Here is an 8,658-nt window from a genome sequence, read left to right as displayed (position 1 = left end):
GAGGTGGGGGAACAACCTTACTGACCATGGCCTTCACCAGGGGCTTCCAGGGAATCTCTTCTATACTAACATGGTTCACATTTATCCCATTCCTAACCCAGTATCTCCCAGGCTTGTGTGATGCAGACATTCCTTAACAAAAAGCTGTGCTCTCTTTGCATTATGTCTCCCTGGTAAGGTGCTCAGATTTCTCCAGGAGGATGCTGTGGAGACATTGATGAAGGCTTAACTATGTAGACCACATCCACAGCCTTCCCCTCATCCAGTGAGCAGGTCACCTTGTCATAGAAGAAGATCAGCTTCTTCAAGCACCATCTGCCTTTCCTAAACCCATTCTGAGTGGGCCTGATTGCCTGAGTGTCCTGCATGTGCTGCATGATGATTTGTTCCATTACCTTCCCCAGCACCGAGGTCAGGTTGACAGGCCTGTAGTTCCCCCTGACATTCTTCTGGCCATTCCTGTAGATGGGTGTCACATGTGCCAGCTTCCAGTCAGGTGGAACCACCCTGCTCATCCTTGAAAGCTGGTAAATAAGGGAAAGATTCTTGGCAAGTACTTCTGCCAGCTCCCTCAGCTCCCTCAGGTGTATCCCATCTGGAACCATTGACTTGTGCAGATCTAAGCAGCTGAGCAGGTCACTTACGAATTACCCTGGGATTATGGGAGCTTTGGTCTGCTTCCCATCCCCACCTTTCCAATCAGGGATCTGTGTATCAGGAGACAACTGGTTTTACTGCTGAAGACTGAGGCAAAGAAGGGATTAAGTACATCAGCCTTTTTTCTTCATCCTCCATCACAATGGTTCCCCCCACTTTCAGTAAAGGTGGGAGATTCTCCCTGACCCTCCTTCTGTTATTAATGTTGTCGTGGTTTAGCCCTGGCTGGAAGTCAGATGCCCACCAAAGTCAGTCTATTACTCCCCTTCTTAGTTGAACAGGGGAGAAAATATATATGAGGAGGCTCAGGAGTCAAAATAAGGACAGGGAGAGATCACTCTGTCATCGACGTGGGCAAAACAGACTCAACACAAAATGAAGAAGAGAGAAGCTACTCTACTTCATTACACTACAACTGCAAAGAACAGTGAAGAAAAAAACCGGATTTGGGAGTGTGACCAGATCTTAAAACAAACGCACCCAGATCTTAAACCACTTTCCCCCCACCACTCCCTTCTTAGCAGACTTTAGTCAGGATTTTGCTCCCTTCTTCCCCCCTGTTCACAGCACAGGGGGGGCAGGGACTGGGGAAGATGGGGTTAACGATAGCACCTTCCCTCCACCCCTCTATTCTAAGCAGACTTCCCTTTAGCCATGATCTTGCTCCCTTCTTCCCCCTGCTCACAGCACAGGGGGGCAGGGACTGTGAGATGGGGGGGTTCAGTCTGTCCCTTGCAAGTTGTTTTCCTTCTTGGCCGGGGTGTGCGGGGGGAGCATTCATTCCACACCCTCCCCCTGCTGCACCGTGGGATCTCACCGACAGGAGACAGTCCTCCATGAACTTCTCCAACATGAATCCTTTCCCCAGGGCTTTATTCATCAGCTGCCCTGGTGTGGGTCACTGCTATGGGTGCAGTCATAAATCACAGTCTCTCTCGGTCCCTCCACAGGGTTCCAAGCCTCCCCCAGCAAACCTGTTCCAGTGCAAATCTCTCTCTCACTCATCTCTGTCTCTCTGATTCTCCTCATGGCTGCGAGTGCTGGCAGGAGCTTCTTCCAACGTAGGGTCACAACATCTCCTGTATGTCTCCACCTGCTCCATCCAGCGTGGAGCCCCTCCACGGGCTGCAGGTGGGGTCTCAGCCTTTTCCACGGGTTTCTCCAGGGGCTGAAGGGGCATCTTTCTCTCTGTAACCTGGGGCACCTCCTCCCCTGCCCTGTGTCTGCACAGCTTGTTACATCTTCTCCCTTCCTCCTCTGGTGGCAAAATGCAGCTGCTACCGGGTTGTTTTCTCCTCCATGTGATTCTCAGAGGCGCTCGAGTATCTCTCGGCCACGACTTTGTCCTTGAATTGCTCGTTGTTTATAGTTCAGACTGGCAGAAAACTCTAACTGCTGCTTAAAGAAACCATCTCAGCAGCACAGCCTCACAAAACTGCAACAGGTGGGCTTCCCATGATCACCTCCTCATGTCTTTGACATGGTCATGCAGAGAGAAGCACAGGATGCCTCGTAGTGTGGGATTCTTTCTGGAAAGGGGAAGGCCTGCTTCAGATGGGTGAAATTGTTGTCTGCCCAGGTGGGCAGTAGGACATATCCTCTTTGAGTTGCCAGACCTCTCAAGACAACTTATCCACAGCTGAGACAAGGGAGGAACAAAGACTTTCTTCAAATAGATGGAGTTGGCCAGGCTCCTCAGCCACTGTTAGTGCTTCTTCCTTTCCCCAATCTATTACTGCCAGTGAGTTGACATATGATACTGGTGCAATCCACACAGACTTACACCACATGGGTGAAGAACATTTGACTTCATCAGGATTGGTGGGTAGCTGCAGATCATCAGGATCATAGAAATTCATCTCTCACATGGCTAATCCCCTCAAATACTGCATACTCTGCTCTGTGGTCATGCACTTGCCTGGCCAACACGACATCTTCACTGAACGGGTACCTTTCCCCAACACTTGACAGAAGTTGCCTCCAGAGGCTGAGGGCTTGAGACTTTTTCCAATCACCTTGTCAAAGACTCCTTTTCTGAACAGGGATCCCAGCTGCTTGGCCTCCCTGCCTTCTAATTCCAGGCTGCGTGCCCCATTGTCCCAGCATCAGAGTAGCCAGGTGATTATGTGCTACCCTGGAAGGCAGCTGAAATCTTTTCTCATTTCTCCCAGCTCACTCATGTACATGGGTCAGGTTATAATGCTCACTCCTGGAGGAGAAACAGACAGACCCTCTGTGGGCTGGGAGGAGGACAGTTTACTGACAAAATCACTGTGAAAAAATGATAACAGCACATTGCAAACTAAACTCACATCCAGTGATAACACAGAGTACTTTATTGACCAAAGGATCACAAGGTGCTGCACAATGCAAGGACCAACCAAACGCCACAGCCACACTCAGACTGCCATTAAGGAAACCATGAGAGTCCCTCTCCAACCAGCCCCTTTTATGGGGGAGAGATGTCAGGTGGTGTGGAAAACAGCCTGGACTAACTCAGCTCAGCTGTTTCTAACTCAGGTCACCTCTGCTAATTTAGCTCATCTCTGCTGGCTGCTTGGGGAGGTGAACTCTTGCCTGGCCAGAAACAGGACAGATGTGCATTTCATCTCCCCTGTCTGTCACATATTTCTACACTTCCAAAGTCAATTGTCCATGTCTGAAATCATCGTTCCAACAGTGGATCTGCACAGCGGTGCTTCTGGTTGCTCTCCAGATTTCCCTTCACCTTCCCCTTGGACCATTCAGACACCTCTCAACCATCCAGCTGCTGCTCTGAGTTTCAGGGAGTTAAACCCTTGCCTTTCTGGCAGTTGTCTGACTCATTCTGTCTTTAGCCAGCTCTTGAGTTGCAGTGATTTCATAGTCTTCTTGCTCACTAGAACATCTCTCACATGGTTAAGCTTTGTGGCAGGTGAACCTCACTGGTGACAGATCGCACTTGGCATAGAGTGAGGAGTGTTTGATTTAATGGTGAATCTTGTCAGGTTTCTTCTGTTGGTGGGAAAATAACTCCCTCTGTGCTGCCTGTGTGCAGCCAGTTCTCTAAGGAAAGCAGGGGAGCTGGTACAGAGGGGCTGTAATGCCCCACTGTGGAGTGCAGCAGAGAGACCTGATGTAAGGACAAGGGATGCAAGTCCCAGTTGGCTGCTGAGAGTCATGGTGGGCTTGTGGAGATGTGCAGCAAGGTTGTCCCCACTGCCTCAAGGGACCCTTTTTTGGACCAGTCCAGACCTCCTTAGGAGGCACCCTGGATCAATCTCAGTCAGAGGTTATCACCTCTCCTCTACAGTGAAAATAATAACCTACACCCTTAAAAAGAAATCAATTTTACTCTGAGCTCCCTTTGAAACAGCTTCAATGATCTGTACATCTCTTGAAGACTTGAAGATAATTACACAAAGAGACATAACTCATTAGGGCTTGCTTTTTTATTTTTAATTAGCCCTGGGGTGCATCTGGTGCTGAGTCCTTGAAGCTCAGGTACTGAGAGGAAATTACACAAGAAACTCCATGTCAAAAGCAGAAGCCAAAGTACCCTGAAGTATTAATGAGTCCCTCTGAGAGCGATTGCTGGCTGAGCCTCCCCAGGGACTTGTTAGAACAGGTAATTGGAGGCCATGTTGGCTGGTAGGCAAAGGCAATTTACAAGCAGCTGAGATGCTGAGCAAGCCCTGGGTTGGTTGCATGAAGCATAAAGGCCAAGGCCTGACCCCCAGCGCTGGGAAGGCAGGTCCTGTCCCTCAGGCATTGCTCAGGCTCTTCCTGTGGCAGCGTGGGATGTGTAATGCTGAGGGAAAAACAACAGGATGAGAGTTTCTCCTCATTGTTGGTCCAAAGCCCAGCTAGAAATTCATCTGTCCTACATCTGAAAAAAAGAAAGAGCAGGGAGACCCTCCATCCCCTATCAGGAGGAAACATTGTTGAGAGATGAGGACAAGGCTGAGGTGCTTAATGAAATCTTTGCCACTCTCTTTAGTAATAGGAGCAGTTGTACAGAGAGAATCCAATTCCCTGAGCTAGGAGAGAGGGACAGGGAGCAGAATGACCCCACCTCAATCCAGGAGGAGATGGTCCTGCTTCACCACAGAGATATGCACAGATCTGTGAGGCTGAATTGGATGCACCCAAGGGTGCTGAGATATCTGGCAAGAGGCGTTCACCAAGCCGCTTCCCATCAGTCCTGGCTGACTGGATCAGTCAACGTAACCCCCTATATAAGAAGGGACAGAAGGATGATCAGGGAAGTTACAGGCCTGATAGTTTGACTTCAGTGCTAGAGAAGCTGATGCAGCAGATCATCCTGAGCAGTGTTAACCAGTTCATGAAGAACCCCCAAGTGATCAGGCACAGTCAGCTTGGGTTCATAAGGGCAGGTCCTTTTTGACCAATTGGATCTCCCTCTATGGCAGGGTGACCTGTTTCTTGGAGAAGGGAAGGGCTCTGGATGTTGTCTACCTTGACTTCAGCAAGGCCTTGGACACAGTTTCCCACCACCTTCTCCTAGAGAATCTCACTGCTTGTGGCTTGGAAACTGTGGTGGTTCAGCCCCAAGCAATGGCTGAGCACCACATACTGCTCACTCACTCCTGGAGGAGAAACAGACAGAGTCTCTGTGGGTTGGGTTAAGGACAGTTTACTGACAAAAGCACCATAAAAGGGAAACATTAACAGCCCCAATTGCACTCATACCCAGTGACAGCACAGAGAGTACCTTACAAACCCAACAATAACAGAGTGCTGCACCATGCCAGGACCACTCCTCCCCAACCAGCCCAATTTCCTTTGATGGGGAAGTGATGTCAGGTGGTGTGGAAAACAGCCCAGGCAAACTCAGCTCAGCTGTGCTGGCTGCTTGGGGAGGTGAGCTCTGGCCTGGCCAGAACCAGGACATTACCCACCCCTGTTTCCACACCATCGACATCATGCCTGGATCTCACTTTTTCAGAGTCCTGGGGAGGTTCATAACATCATTTATCCATTATTTAGACCATGTGCCATGGACTGATTTTGTTATACACCAACAATTTAGTGGCTGTCCTCACCTAGAACTAAACCCCCTCGGGGTACACACTGGACTTCCCCATCCTTTCTCACCACCCACCAAGTGCACCCAGTTCCCTGAGTTAAATCAATCCCACAAATGGGTTTGTCTTTGCCTGTAGCAGGAATAACCTGGGCTGTTTTCCCAACTGGATTTAATGCACACTGCAGGGACTTTATCCCCCCTCTAGAGTCTCTGGGAGTTTTGATTGGGCATGGCTTCACCTCTGGCCCTTCAGGTGACAACAGGGGTTGGTTTCTGAGCAACTCTTTCCTGGCCTCCACCATGCTCCTTAACCTTTGCAGGGGGTCAGAAACCCCTCCCTGTCCCTGCCTGGGGGTCCTGTCTCATGCAGAGACAAGGAAAGGTGATTGTCCTGCCCAGCACTGGTTCGATCAGGAAAAAGGACTCTGCTGGACACAAGGATTTCTCCCCAGCTGAGGGAGGGAACATCAGAGATGAGATCACAGAGTGATCCCCATGAGGCCTGAGGCACCAGGAGGGAGCCTAGAAGAACTGGTCTTCTCCAGCTGAGCTGGGCCAGGCTGCTGGGATGGAGGGAGCTCATGGCAACACAGCAGGGCTGCAGAGAGACAGCTCTGCCCAGGAGCAGCTCCTCTGCCAAGCACAGACGGCTGAGCACACTGCCTGTAGGCACCGAGGGGAGACCTGTGAGGCTGAGAGAGCTGATGGATGCTGAGAGCTCACTGGAGGAGAAGGGTGAAGAGACTTTGCTTTGAATTTTCTGCTCTTGGTGACTGGGTGGGAAGTGGGAGCTGAGCTTTTCTCGATAACTTGGCAGAAGGCAGTGGAAACTCATTGCTCATTAAGACTTGTCAGAGCATCTCCTGAGCCCTGCACACACAGAGGTTCCCAGGGCAGTGCCCTGATGCCAGGAGGGATCTGCAGAGCAAAGCTGAGCACAGGGCAGTTTGGATGAGGTCTGTGAGCACAGAGTGGGAGGTGACATGGGCAAAGAGAAGCAGCTGCAGGGACAGCTCCAGGCAGCAGAGACATTGTCAGGGAGGGAGAAGGAGCTGCTCCTAGAAATGCCCTGGCAGTGGCGATTTGTTACCTCTGTAATATCCCCCACAGTGCTGACCCTTTCTCTCACCGATCCCCTGGTTTCTGTCATCCAGCACAGACTCTGCACACAGAGTGCCAAGGTTTCAGGCTGAGTCTTCTCCTTGGCAGCCCAACGCACAGGGAGGAAAAACTCAGAGTGCCTGTCTGTCCCTGTATATGGCTGGAGCATTTCTCCGTGTTTCCCCTCCTGTCCTTGCTGCCTTTGGTCACCCAGTTACCTGAGGCTCTGAGCACGTTCATTGCTGGGGCTCGCTCTGAAATGACCCTCACTTCAGTACCCCCACCTACAGACATCCTACAGGACTTCCCTATTTCCATCAGTGACAGACCCAAGCCAGCACAAAGCAGACCTCCCAAAAGGGACCTGCCAAAAGTATCCCAGAATACAGAGAGTCAACCTGAGGGCATTCCATAAGTAGTAAAAGGGATTTTAAAAAAAGAAAATTTCCCTGAATTCTCTCTGCTTTTTCCTCCTTGGACAGGTCTTCACACTTGACAGCAGCAGATGTCCAACAGCAGCAGCTCCATCAGCCAGTTCCTCCTCCTGCCCTTTGCAGACACATGGGAACTGCAGCTCCTGCACTTCTGGCTCTTCCTGGGCATCTACCTGGCTGCCCTCCTGGGATATGGCCTCATCATCATCACCATAGCCTGTGACCACCACCTCCACACACCCATGTAATTCTTCCTCCTCAACCTCTCTGTCACTGACCTTGGCTGCATCTCCACCACTGTTCCCAAATCCATGGCCAATTCTTTGTGGGACACCAGGGCCATTTCCTACACAGGATGTGTGGCTCAACTCTTTTTCTTTGCATTTTTGATCACAACAGAGTATTATCTTCTCACTGTCATGGCCTATGACCGCTACGTTGCCATCTGCCAGCCGCTGCACTACGGGACCCTCCTGGGCAGCAGAGCTTGTGTCCACATGGCAGCAGCTGCCTGGGCCAGTGGGTTTCTCAGTGCTGTGCTGCACACAGCCAATACATTTTCACTCCCCCTCTGCCATGGCAATGCTGTTGAGCAGTTCTTCTGTGAAATCCCCCAGATCCTCAAGCTCTCCTGCTCAGATGCCTACCTCGGGGAAACTGGAGTCACCATGGTTGCATCCTGCTTATCTTTTGGGTGTTTTGTGTTCATTGTGGTGTCCTATGTGCAGATCTTCAGGGCTGTGCTGGGGATCCCCTCGCAGCAGGGACGGCACAAAGCCTTTTCCACCTGCCTCCCTCACCTGGCTGTGGTCTCCCTGTTTGTTAGCACTGGTGTGTTTGCCTACCTGAAGCCCCCCTCCATCTCCTCCCCATTTCTGGACCTGGTATTGGCATTTCTGTACTTGGTGGTTCCACCAGCAGTGAACCCCCTCATCTACAGCATGAGGAACAAGGAGCTCAAGGATGCCATGTGGAAACTGAGGACTGGATGTTTCTAAGAAGCAATAAACTGCTCCATGTTTGCATATCTCTTGCAATGGATCTCAAATTAGGACCAATCTCTTTTTAGTAAGTTTTTGGTTGTTTGTTTTTTTTTCCTTCCAGTTTATGTAAGCTATGGTAACATGGTCCATAATTATCCCATTCCTAATAAAGTATCTCCAGGTCTTTTGTGACCCAGACACTACATAATGATGAGCTGTGCTCTCTTTACATCCTGTCAGTCTAGAAAATATTTTTGTTTTGGTTTATTTTTCTTGTATTTCTAAAATATTTACAAGCACATCTTCATGTGCTGAACCACGTGATTACTTGTCTGGAATGGCAGTGCTTTCCCACCACCATGACAGAATTGGAATGGCCTGGAAGTGTACCATAGAACCACAGAATCACTTTGGTTGGAGACCTTTATGGTCACTGAGACAAACCACAGCCTCA

At 50.2% G+C, this 8,658-nt stretch overlaps 1 pseudogene across 1 annotated transcript; it reads left to right on the top strand.

Moving 5' to 3' along the window:
• The first annotated feature begins 7,292 nt into the window (after positions 1-7,292).
• Positions 7,293-8,219, top strand: LOC311199071 (olfactory receptor 14C36-like; annotated as a pseudogene). The gene has a single exon. The product of its transcript is annotated as an olfactory receptor 14C36-like (transcript).
• Positions 8,220-8,658: the final 439 nt, after the last annotated feature.

Source organism: Gallinula chloropus (genome assembly GCF_964237585.1).
Source record: "Gallinula chloropus genome assembly, chromosome: 19".
Taxonomy (NCBI): domain Eukaryota; kingdom Metazoa; phylum Chordata; class Aves; order Gruiformes; family Rallidae; genus Gallinula; species Gallinula chloropus.
This window is presented reverse-complemented; position numbering and strand designations above follow the sequence as displayed.